This window comes from Pan troglodytes, chromosome 9, assembly GCF_028858775.2.
Source record: "Pan troglodytes isolate AG18354 chromosome 9, NHGRI_mPanTro3-v2.0_pri, whole genome shotgun sequence".
Classification (NCBI taxonomy): Eukaryota; Metazoa; Chordata; class Mammalia; order Primates; family Hominidae; genus Pan; species Pan troglodytes.
The window spans coordinates 61,299,441-61,313,490 of record NC_072407.2 but is presented as its reverse complement, the minus strand read 5'-3'; positions in this window follow the sequence as shown (position 1 = coordinate 61,313,490).

Here is a 14,050-nt window from a genome sequence, read left to right as displayed (position 1 = left end):
TATTACCCTCTTTAAATCTTCACCTTAAAGCCACTTGCTCAATGAGGCCTCCTCTGACCATCCTATTAACAATTACAACTCTTCCCCTAGTTTCTCTGCAATGCTCCTGTGCCCCATTGTCATTCTCTGCCTCTTATCTTTTTCTTTTTTGACAGGGTCTCACTCTGTCACCCAGGCTGGAGTGCAGTGGCTGGATCATGAGTCACTGTAACCTTGACCTTTCAGGCTCAAGCATCCTCTCACCTCAGTCTCCTGACTAGCTACAGGCATGAATCAATGTGCCTGGCTAATTGTCTTATTTTTATGTTATAGAGATGGTGGGGGGGGGTGTCTTCGTTTTGCAGGCTGGTCTCAAACTACTGGTTATAGTTTTATAACTTTCTGTGCCACACTCTGATACCCCAAAATATCTAGCAGAGGCAAACATAAAACCCAGAAAAAATGTATGCTGACAATTCTGAAGACATTTCTATTTTTATCTTACAATAATTTTAATGCTAGCTTCTTAAAAATTTACTTAAGTAACGTGAATGTAAAAAATACTTTGGACTTATTTACTTAATCTAGGAGTGTTCTTTTATGTATAAGCCAATTTGGTTCACAACATATAATGTAATACATGTGCATACACATAAACATATCTAGATGTATATACACACGAAGATCCAAAAGCTTTTACCTTGGAACTCTAGCCATGAGATAGTAATACAGTCTCAACTGTCTGCAAACATGTCCACATGGCTGAACTTTGTTAGCCTTGATAGGTAATCCAGGGAAGGCTGTGAAACAAATTTTAAATAAAAGGAGTTTCTGTGGCAGTTTGATTTTTAAAGGCCAAAACTCCCTATACTCCCAAAACACTGGGGTCAAAAACGGCACCACATGAGATCATCACATATTAACCTGGCCCGGCCCTGCTTAAAACAGCAGCACAAAAGCCAACTTTCCCATTCAACAGCAAACTCCAGATTTCAAACTATACTGGAGCCAAACAGTGTCACAAAAGAGTACCAGTTTATCAAATTCTAATTTCCCATGACTGTATCAGACACATGCAAACAATTACTAAAACACAATCCAACTGCTGCAGCATCAAACAAGCCCCAAAAGTCTACAATGTGAAAGAGTTGTGGTGCTTCCTCTCTCCATTGGTTGGGCTCAATCGACCTGAAATAAAAATTCCTTCAGAATTTCTCAGATGGAGAGGAGCTGATCCCACTCTCTGGTTCCCCCAAATGACACTCACTTGCCTGGATACACACACAATGACAAACAAGCTCCTAAGAGTGTCCATACTGAAATAGTCAGGGTACTTCCCTCTCTTCATCAGTTGGGCTTGTTCAACCTGCAAGTGGAAATTCCTTTAAAAATTTCCCAAACTGTGAGGAGGAGATCTTTCTATCTGGGCCCACAGAGGAGAGTCACCTATCTGGATGCAAATATCAAATTTCAAAGGCAGTTCTCCCAAGGCAATCAGGAACATGGTTGGGGCCAGCTGTGGCTGGCCCTAGAGAGAGGGTACTCATCTCTAGCCAAAATTGGGTAAGCAGCTGCTTAGGAGGACTTTGAGATTCCCCGCCCATGGCAGCTGAGCCAAAGTGTTCCTGGTTGGGGAAGCAAAATCTGTTACTGAAACACCAGGGGTGTGGTCTAGCTCCAGCTGCTCACTGCACAGAAAACCAGTTCATATCAACAATTATTGCCAAGGAAGAAGGCTGAATCAGATGCTGTAGGAGAGGAGATGGTAGTTCAGTGTCAAATCCATCTCCCTGACCAGCTAAAATTATGAGTTTACATAGCAGGGAGGAAATGTAACCATGTGTAGGAAAACAGGACCTCAGGAGACCTAAGGAAGCAATCATAATGTATGAGTGGCCTGGTGTGCCATCATCTGGATGGGACCATCTGGTGAGTTTCAGTTCTTTTATACTTTTTGAGGGACCTAGGGGTCCTTTACCAAGGATGAAACTCATAGAAAACAAATAAAAGTTTCAAGCTTTAAGACCAGAATGGTCAATTTCTATGTTTATACAAAAAACTATCCATGGGACTACAGAGAAGGTTTCATTTCGAGTGCCAGTGCTAGCTGCAGTCGGCCTCAAGTCTGCCTAGGCTTCTGTCAAACTGTCTCAGGACCTTGGCCAGGAGAATAGCTTCCTCTCCCATCTGTGGGCTCCTCTCCCATCTGTAGGGCTGCTGAGATAGCCAAGTTCTTAGAATACCTCAGTTCCAGAGCAGACTCCTTTGTATCAGCCTTTCAGACCAGCTCTGGATTCTCTCTAGATCTCAGCCCATGCTTATGGTGTGCAGGGGTATAAGGCAGAACTAGACCCCTATGACTTCCTCCCAGAAACACATGCTATCTGACAGAGTGGTTACTCTGCAGGACTCTAGCAGGGGATTCTCCAAGTCCACTTCTCTGATGTAGCTAATCTATGGATCAAAACTGAAAGGTTTAGCCTTCTGTGTCACTGCTTCTGGGCTCTCTGGGCCTAGCTCAGCTCTGATATCAGTCCCATCATACTCAGTATTAGTCATAAGTGACTTCCTGAAACACTCATGGCAGCTTGGATTCTGGCACAAACATGGGGTCTCTGAATGGAAGCAATGAATTCTGGTTTTACTGGTGCTGAGGTTATGCTAATCAGTTTTGGGGTTTTCAGTCTGTGTGAGAGATCTCTGATTCTAGGTCTCTCCAACTGCGTAGCCCTGAATCTTCTTCCAACCTTTGGGAAACTTCAGGTCCTTCAGGGGGTCATGGTGGAGTAGACACCTAGGATACAATTTAGGCATGGCCCCACTTTCAAAAAGGGTCCCAAATATGAGATTCCAGCTGTATCACCAATGATATCACCCATTGAGACTCAGACAGAATGAAGAGAACACATTCACCATCAGTTACATGCTGGCAGAAGTCCACCCTGAATCAATGCTTTATAATTCCTGTACTGATCGTGTGAGTAGAACAACAGTATTGCATGGCATTTTTGTGGTTGTAAGTATACATTTATAAAATACACAGATTTTAAAGCCATTATATTATCGATGTTTTGATCTATCTTTATTTTTAGGTATACTTCATACTACAAAGAGTGGCAATAAGCTGGCCATCTTTGAACCCCTGTGAAGCCTTAAAACTGTTGCTCATGGCAGGGAATGGGGACTGCATGGCTGAGTGCCTGTGGGAGCCTGGTGGAGATGCTCCCTCTGTGTATTCTCACAATGTGTCAAGGATCTCTGGGATGCTTCGTTCATATTAATGTCCTTAATTAGGCCCATTCCACAACCTAGCCAGCCCTTGTAGACACAGGTTCAATGCCCACATCAGAGCCATGTCAGCCCCTGTAGACATGGGCTTCATTCCAGCCCTTACTGGTACAGGCTGTATGCCTGCCCTTATAGACATAGGCTTTATGTTCATCCCCACATACCCAATGAAAATATCCAGTCAGTGGATATAGGATTCAGGCCCAACTCTACAGACCCAGGAACCAAGCCTACCACCTGCTGACACAGGCACCAGGCCAGCCTGCCTGAAGACTTCAGCAACAAGTTCATCTGCACACCACAACAGACACCCTACCAAGAATTGCTGGATGACTGGGGAAAGGTTTTTCCAGACAAAGCCAGTATGCAAAGACTGGAATAACTTTCTTGTTTTTCAAATGTGCAGACACAAATGCACAGCCTAAAAATCAAGAAATATAAGAGAAAAATGATACCACCAGAGGAAAAAAAAAGAATACCCAATACCTGACCCCAAAAAATAAAGATTTATGAACTTTCTGACAGTGAATTTAAAATAATGGTCTTTAAAATGCTCAGTGAGCTTCAAGAGAACACAGATAGATGACTAAAAAGAATCAGAGAAACAATACATGAACAAAATGGAAAGTTCAACAAACAGAAAGAAATCATAAAAAAAGAGACATTCTGGACATAAAGGACACAATGTTTCAACTGAAAATTTCATAGAGTTCTTTGAAAGCAGATTTGATCAAGTAGAATAAAGAATCAATAAACTCAAAGACACATCATTTGAATTTACTGAGTCAGAGACACAAAAGGAAAAAAATGAGAAAAAATAAATACATCCTACGGCAATTATAGAACATCAGTATGAGAACCAATGCACACATCATGTGTGTCCCAGAAAGAGAAGAGAAACACATAGGGAAAGAAATGTTATATGATGAAATAATAACAGAATACTTTCCAAGTCTGGGGAAAGAGAAATATACAGGTATAGGAATATTGAAGATGTTTGATAAGATTCAGTCCCATCAAGAGTACAAGAAATATTTTAATTAAACTGTCAAAAATCAAAGAAAAGGAAGATTCGGGAAACAAATGAGAAAACAAGCAAATAATATATAAGGGAGTTCCAAGAAGGCTAATAGCAGATTTTTGAGGAGAAACTTATAGGCTGAGAGCATGGAATGATATATTCAATGTTCTATAGAAAAAAAAAGTGTCAACCAAAAATACGATTCTCGGGAAAATCTGTTTTTTGCAAATAATGGAGAGATTAAAATCTTTGCCAGAAAAACAAAAATTAAGGGAGTTTATTACCATCAGAGCTGTCTTACAGGAAATGCTAGAGAACAAATATTAGGACACAAAGCATGTCATAATAAATTTAAGAAGACTGAAATCATATCATTTTTTATTCCAGATCACAATGACATGAAACTAGAAATTAATAACAGGAAAATTTTTTAGAAAACTCACAAATACATGAAAATTAAACAGCATGCTTCTGAACAACAGATGGATTAAAGAGGAAATTAAAATGGAAATTTAAAAATATGTTGAGAACAGCAAAAATGGAAACTCAAAATACCAAAACTTGTTAGATGCTTCAAAACTTTTACAGTGAAAAAGAAGAAAGATCTTAAACAACTTAATGTTACACTTCAAGGAGGTATAAAAAGAATAAACTAAGTCCAAAGTTAATAGAATGAAGGAATAAATAAAGATCGGGGCAGGTAAATTAAATAGAAACTATGAAAACAATGAAAAAAAAAAAACCCTGAAATTTGATCTTTCCAAAAGTTAAATAAAATTCACAAACCTTTATCCAGACTAAGGGGGAAAAAAAAGTTAATCATAAACAAAAAGGAGACATCACAACTTACATCACAAAAAAATCAGAAGAGACTATTATGACCAATTATATGCCAACAAATTGGATAATCTACAATAAATGGGTAAATTCCTAGATACATAAACCCCACCAAGATGAAGAAATTGAAAATCTAAACAGACCAATAATGAGTAAGGAGGTTAAATTAGTAATAAAAAATATTCCATTAAAGGAAAGCCCAGGACCTTATGGCTTCACTGCTGAATTTCACCAAATATTTAAAGAAGAACTCATGTCAATCCATCTAAAAGCCTTCAAAAAAATTGAAGAAGAGGGAATACTTCCAAAGTTATTTTACAAGGCAAGCATAATCCTGATACCAAAGATAGGGACACTTCAACAAATGAAAATATTAGGCAATAGCACTAATGAACATAGGTGCATCAATAAATATTAATAGTAACAAACTAATCCCAACAGCATGTCAAAAAGTTCGTTCATCATGATACAGTGGGCGTTAACGTAGGGTTGCAAAGATAATTCAACATACAGATCTATAAATGTGAAATACCACATCAACAGAATAAACAACAAAATCCATATGACACTTGATAGAAGCAGAAAAAGCATTTGATAGAGTTCACCATGATTTCCTGATTATGAACTCTCAACAAATGAGGTATAGAAGGAATGTAGCTCATACAATAAAGACCATTTATGATAAATCCACCGCTAACATTACACTTAATGGTGAAATGTGAAAAACATATTTCTAAGATTAAGAACAAGACAAGGAAGCTCACTCTCACTACTTCTATTCAGTGCATTAATGGAAGTTCTACTCAGAGCAATTAGGCAAGAGAAAAAAATAAAAAGCATCCAAATTGGAAAGGAAGTAGCTAAATATGTCCCTGTTTGCATATAGCATGGTCTTATATGTAAAAAATCCTAAAGACTGCAGCAAACTAGGTTAAAACTACTAAACAAATTCAGTAATGTGGCAAGATACAAAATGAACATACACAAATCAGTAGTGTTTCCATACACTAGCAATGAAAGACCTGACAAAGAAAAAAATCCTGTTTGCATAAGCTACAAAAAATAAATACTTAAGAGTAAATGTAAATAACATGGTAAAAGACTTATATAGTGAAAATTATGAAACATATATGAAAAAAGTGAAGAAAACAAATAAATAGAAAGCTATTTATTATTTATAGATTGCAAAAATTAATACTGTCAAAATGACAACAATGCCCCAAGTGATTTACAGACTCAATGCAATTCCTATGTAAATACCAATGACATTCTTCAGAGAAATATAACACACCAAAAAATGTATATGTTATCACAAAAGATCCTTAAGAGCAAAATCGATCATGAGCAACAAGAATAAAGCTGGAGATATCACACTACCTAATTTCAAAATGTACTATGAAGCAATAGTAATGAAAACAGGATTGTACTACCATCAAAACAGAAACATGAAACAATGGAACAGAATAGAACGTCCAGAAATAAATCCGTGCATTTAAGATGATTGATTTTGACAAAGTTGTCAAGAACACGTGAATGGGGAATAGACAGTCTCTTTAATAAATGCTGTTGAAAAAAACTGCATATCCACATGCAGAAAATTGAAATTAGACTTTATCTCACACCACATACAAAAATCAACCCCAGATGGTTTAAAGACCTAAATGTAAGACCTGAGACTGCAAAACCACTAGGACAAAACATGGGAGAAAAGCTTTGTGATATTAGTTGTGGCAATGATTTTTGGATAGAATCCCTAAAGCACAGATAACGAAGGGCAAAATAGACAAATGGGATTACATCAAACTAAAACAGTTTTATACAGCAAAGAAACAATCAACAGGACGAAGAGGCAACCTATGGAATGGAAGAAAATATTTGCAAACCATACATCTGATAAGCGGTTAATTTTTAAAATATTAAGAAACTTAATAGCAAGAAAACAAATAATCCAAATTAAAAATGGGCAAAGACCCCGAACAGATCTTTCTTTCTTTCTCTCTTTCTCTCTCTTTGAGTTGCTTTTCCTTTTTACTAGTTTGTAGTAATCTTAAAAACTCTATCACATCCATAAACCACCACAGGTGAGAGGATGATAGAGACAGAGAATGAATGCTACAGTATGTGGACAGAGTGGGGCAATCCAGGTATTCCCTAGGGTAGTGTGGAAAGGAGGCAGGGAGTGTGAATAGGAGGCTGTCGCTTGGTTCCTTATTGCTGGATGGGTGTTGGCTAGCAGAGGAGAGAGGGACTCAAACTAAACTAGGAAATAGGGAACATCTCACACCAAAGGCAATGACAGTAGGGGGCCAGGGGAATTAAGTACATTTTCTACACAGACTACAGGGGTGAGTGAGAGCTTCAGAGACTTGCACCCTTTCATAGGAAGAAATGGGTTTGAGGCTGTTTGACTGAAAGCTCCCAAATTGGTATCTGGTCCAATTTCCTAAAATGGCAGCTCATCATTCAGGGAGAGGTCCTGAGAAGAAAAGTACAGCACGAGTATGTGGTTTGGAGATGAAGTAAGGGATAAGGGGAGACAGTGGTACTCTCTAAATCTGACTCAGATAAGCAAGAATTGGAAGAGGGCCTTGGGTGAAATGGTGGCCAACACTTTGGGAGAAGACATTGCACCATAAGCTGTAGGTACTCCTGAGGGCTCAGGGACACGGAAGTTCACATTAGGCAGGAAAACAACTGAGAACAATAAATTAGGACTTCATGTTACTGACATCTGGCATAATATAAGCCAGCTAATTTTTTTTCCTTTTTAAATATAAGGTAACATGTCAACACATAATTTAAAAACTGGTCTTCAGTCGCATTGCTTCTGATCACTAGAGAATTCCTGGCTAAAGAGCAGTGAATAGTAAACAAAACTCAACATCTTAAGAACCATCAGCTCACATTCCCGAGAGACAGGTGGAAGGGGAAGGGCTTATTTGATCCAATAATTTTTTTTAAAGCCCAATTCTGCATCTTTAAGAGAAGAAGGGTGTAAAAATTCATAACAAAGCATAATCTAAGTGTAAAGTTACAGAAAATTTTTAAATTTCTAGTTAACTCATTGCCACTTGAGAATGAGACATAATGGGCATGGAGTGGATAAAGGGGTGCCCTAAGAATAAATATGGGGTAAGAGGGGCTGTTCCCAAAGTAGGCTCTTCTCCAGTTGTTAAAACCATGCTCATTAGGTAAAGGAATCACTCAAGAATATTAAAGCTTTCTGGAGTTTCTTTTTCCCCCCACTTTCTTCTTTAAACTGAGGGGCTGCACTAGAAGGTACTTGTGGAGCCACTCACACACAATGCTACTCCAATGCACACTACATTCAGACACATGACATTAAAATTTATACTGTAGAGCAATATTCTTAGCCAGTGTAGAGAAAACAAGTGCATTTTAACTTTTTTCTTTTTGTGTGTGTTTTTAATCCCAGACTCCAATGTGATCCATCATTCCCTACCTACCTAATTCCTTGAGTAAGCTATTTTTTGTTTGTAGTTTTGTTTTGCTTGTTTTATTTTATTTTTTATTTATTTATTTTCTTGAGGAGGAGGAAGAGTAGGGAATACGGCAGCAGGTAAGTTAGGAGAGAGGCAATAGTGAGAAAGGGATCTTGGTTATGGGGAATGGTCACTATGCTTATCTAGATTTGGAAAGGCAAGTCTGGAGTCAGGATGTCAATACAAAAACAGATTTCAGTGCAATGAAAAAATTTTGAAGGAAATTAAAAGTGCTAGTCCAATGTAAACAGGAATGATAAGTAGAAAAATGGTCTTATTACAGTTTTGGAGAAACAGCAATAAGACATCAACACAACCTAGGGTAGTGGCTCACATGTGAGCCCTGGAAAGGAGGTGAAGTTCACTCTGCAGCACTTGTCCTGCAGGTTCGGGCTCTGGGCTGTGCAAGCATGGGGCAGCTCAGCCCACTCGCCCTGCCACAAGGGGATGGGTGAGAAGGATGAGAAGGGGCTCCTCCAGGTCTAGGCAGTGGGAGGAGGAGGAGGCTATTCCAGGTGCCAGAATCATCCAGCACACTACTCTCTGGTGTGCAGACACCCCCTCCCCAGCCGGCTGCAGCTAGCTTCCCACCGCCATCCTGAATAGACATTTCGCAAAAGAAGACATATAAATAACTAAGGGTTTTTTTCCCTAATGCTCAACAGTACTCATTATCAAGAAAAGGCAAATTAAAACCAAAATACCACCTCGTACTCGATAGAATTGCTATTATCAAGAAGATGAAAGATCACAACTGTTGGGGAGAATGTGAGGAAATGAGAACCCTTGTGTACTGTTGGTGGGAACGTAAGCTATTGCAGCCTTATGCAAAACAGTACAGAGGTTCCTTAAAAAGCTAAAAATAGAGCTAACATATGATCCAGCAATCCCTACTGCATATATGTTTAAAGGAAATGAAATCAGTACAGGCACACCTCATTTTATTGCACTTCACTTTATCATACTTCAGAGGTACTATAAAGGTTCTATTTACAAATAGAAGTTTTGTGTCAACCTTGCATGAGGCAAGTCTACTGGCACCATTTTTCCAACAAATGTGCTCCCTTCCTGTCTGTGTTACATTTTGGTCATTCCCAGAATATTCACACTTTTTCCTTGTTATTGTGTCTGTTAAGGTGATCTGTGATCAGTGAGTTTTGATGGTGCTATTTTAGCTGTTCTGGAGCACCACCAATTGCACCCATATAAGACAGCAAACTTAAATGATAACTGTTGTGAGTGTTCTCACTGCGTCACCGACTGACCGTTCCCAGACTCTCTCCCTCTCTTCCAGCCTCCCTATTCCCTGAGACACAAGAACATTTAAATCACATCAATTATTAACCATACAATGATCTATAAGTATTCAAGTGAATGGAAGAGTCACGAGTCTTTTATTTTAAACAAACAGCTAAAAATGATTAAGCATAGTGAGGAAGGCAGGTCAAAATCTCAGACAGTCCAATAACTAGATCTTTTGCACCAAACAGTTAGCCAAGTTGTGAGTGCAAGGAAAAATCTTTGAAGGAAATTAATAGTGCTAAACCAGTGTACACATAAATGATAAGAAAGCAAAATAGCCTTATTGCTGTTTTGGAGCAAGTTTTAGTGCTCTGGATAGAAAATTAAACTAGCCACAACATTCATAAACCAAAGCTTAATCCCGAGCAAGACTCTAACTCTTTTCAGTTATTTGATGGCTAAGAGATGTGAGGAAGCTGCAGAAAAAAAGTTGGAAGCTAGCAGAGGTTAGTTCATGAGGTTTAAGGAAAGAAGTCATTTTCTCTTTCTTTCTTTTCTTTTTCTTTCTTTCTTTCTTTCTTTCTTTCTTTCTTTCTTTCTTTCTTTTCTTTTCTTTTCGACAGAGTTTCACTCTGTTGCTCAGGCTGGAATGCAGTGGTGAGGCGATCAGGACTCACTGCAACCTCTGCTCCTGGGCTCAAGTGATTCTCCTCCCTCAGCCTCCAAAGTAGCTGGAATTACAGGCTCCCACTACCACAGCTGGCTGACTTTTTTTTGTATTTATAGTAGAGACAGGGTTTCACCACATTGTTCAGGCTGGTTTCAAGCTCATGACCTCAGGTGATCCACCAACCTCAGTCTCCTAAGATGCTGGGATTGCAGGCATGAGCCACCGTGCCTGGCCCATTTTCGTAACATAAAAGTGCAAAAGGGAAGCAGCAAGTGCTGATGTAGAAACAGTAGCAGGTTATCCGGAATATCTAGCTAAGATAATTGATGAAGGTGGCTACACCAAACAACAAATTTCCCATTTAGATGACACAGGTTTCTATCGGAAGGAGATGCCATCAAGGACTGTCACAGCTAGAAAGGGGAAGTCAATTCCAACCGTCAAAGCTGCAAAGGACAGGCTGGCTTTCTTATTAGCAGTTTATGCAGCTGCTGACTTTAAGTTGATGCCAATGCTCTCTTACCATTCCGAAAATCCTGGGGCCCTTAAGGATTATGGTAAATAGACTTCACCTATGCTCTATAAATGGAAGAACGAAGCCTAGATTACAGCACCATCTATTTACAGCACGGTTTACTGAATATTTTAAGGCTACTATTGAGACCTCTACTCAGGAAAAGAATATTCTTATGAAAATATTACTGCTCATTGACAATGCACCTATTCATTCAAGAGCTCTGATGGAGATATAAAAGGATATTTTTTTCATGCCTGCTAACATACATTCATTCTGCAGCTCATAGATCAAGGAGTAATTTCAACTTTCCAATTCTTATTATTTAAGAAATACATTCTGTAAGGCTATAGCTGCAATACATTGTGATTTTTCTGATGGATTAGGGCAAAGTAAATTGGAAACCTCTTAGAAGGATTTTCGATTCCATATGCCATTAAAAACATTCATGATTCATGGGAGGAGATCAAGCTATCAACATCAACAGGAATTTGGAAGAAGGTGATTCCAATCCTTGCAGATAACTTTGAAGCACTCAAGATTTAAATGGAGGAAGTAACTGCAGATGTAGTGGAAATAACAAGAGAACTAAAATTAGAGGTAGAGTGTGAAGATCTGACTGAATTGCTTCAATCTCAAGATAAAACCTGAATGGATAAGGAATTGCTTCTTATGGATGAGCAAAGAAAGTGACCTCTTGAGATAGAAGCTACTCCTGGTGAAGATTCTGTGAACATTGCTGAAATGGTAACAAAGGATTTCTAATGTTACATCAACCTAGTTGATAAAGCAGTAGCAGGGGTTGAAATGATTGATTCCAACTTTCAGTGAAATTTTATTGTGGGTAAAATGCTACCAAACAGCATTACATACTACAGACTAATCTTTTGTGAAAAGAAGTGTTAATCAATGCAGCAAACTTGTTTGTTGTCTTATTTTAAGAAATTACCTTAGCTACCTTAACCTTCAGCAAGTCCCACCCTGGTCAGCAGCCATCAACATTGAAACAAGACCTTGCACCAGCAAAAAGATTACAACTCTTTGAAAGCTCAGATTATCCTAGGCATTATTTAACAATAAAGTATTTGAAATTAAGATAGGTACTTTTTAAAGACATAATGCAATTGGAAACCTAATAGACTACAGTACAGTGTGAACATGACTTTTATATGCACGGGGAAACCATAAACTTTGTGTGACTTGCTTTAATGAAATATTCACTTTATTGCAGTCGTCTGGAACTGAATCCTCAAAATCACTGAGATAGGCCTGTATGTTAAACAGATATCTGCACTTCTATGTACATTGTAGAATTATTCACAATATCCAAGTCATATAATCAACCTAAGTTTCTATCAACAGATTTATGAACATTAAAAATGTGGTGTATACACATAATAGAATACGATTCAGCTTTTAAAAAGAAGGAAACTTGGTCATATGAAACCACATAGATGAACTTGGAGTACATTGTGTTAAGTAAAATAAACCAGGCACAGAAAGAGGAATACCACACTATGTAACTTACGTGTGAAATTGGAAAAAGTTAAATTCATGGAAGCAGAGAGTATAATAGTGGTTAACAGAGGCTGCAGGAGGTGTTAGGGATTGGGGAGATGGTCACAGGATACAAAATTTCAGTTAGATGGTAGGAGCAGTCCAATAAATCTATTGTATCACATGGTGACTATGTTTAAAAATACTTTTATGAAAATTGTTATGAGAATACATTTTAAGTGTTCTCACCCAAACATTAAAAGTTTATAAGATATTGCATATATTAATTAGCTCTACTGTGTCATTTAACAATGTACACATATTTTAAAACATCATGTTGTACTCAATAAATATATACAATTTTCATTTGTAAACAAATAGTTAATGATTAAAAAACATATTCACTATGAAAAAAAGAAGGAATTAGCTTTGTTTCACAGTCCCAGTTTTGAAAACCAAAAATTAAATATTCATTTTTTTTTCTCCTGGCCATCTTTTTTTAAAAAGGTGTCAGAGCCCACCCAAACATATGATACTGCCAGTTAATACTACGATCATCCCACCGTATCCTGGAGGAATTGGTTCCAGGATCCCCAATGATACTAAAATCCACTCATACTCAGGTCCTGCAGTTGGCTCTGTGGAACCTGCCATTAGGAAAATCATCTTTCTGTGTACACAGGTTTTGAATCCTGCAAATACTGTATTTTCAATCTGCATGGGGGTGCAGATGTGGAACCTACCAATATGGACTATTGACTGTATTTATTGCAAAAAATCCAACCACAAGTGGACCCATGCAGTTCACACCTGTGTTGTTCAGGGGTCAACTGTATTTGTCAGGATATTTAATAATTATATAGATTCATATAACCCCAAATCCTTCAAACAATCTTGGGGTCAGTATAATTGTCTATACTTTATAGTTAAGGGAACTGTTACTTAGATGAATTCCTCTAAAGTCACACAGGTGGTTAAATGGCAGCGGTAAAACTATGTTTGAATAAATGACTAAATGATTCTTGATTACATGTACAAATGAAAGGAACATCAAATAAATGATTTCATCAAATATATGATACCAAATATATTGCTATCATATATAGATACTTTACTCATTAGCATTATTGGTTAAAAGCACTTCTCTGGCTGACTTAGGCAAAAAAAGAATTCATTATTGAGGAAAGATCTTAGCACTCAGCTTGGGAACAGAGAGCAACTTTTAAGGACTATACTGTGTTCCCTCAGAACTCACAGGTTGAAGGCTTAACCCTCAATGTGACCGTATTTGGAGACAGAGCCTTTGGGGAAGTAGTTAATGATTAAAGAGGGTTCTAGATCAACAAGGAAACTGGCAGATAATATGGTCTCAAATAGCTGATGGCAATTAGAAAAAGAATCTTTGTTTGTATATCTCACGTGAGAGCTCTTGGCACAAGTTCTGTGGCCTTAAACCTGAGTCGGCTATTTTCATCTTGTGTAATTTTGAGCAATCTATT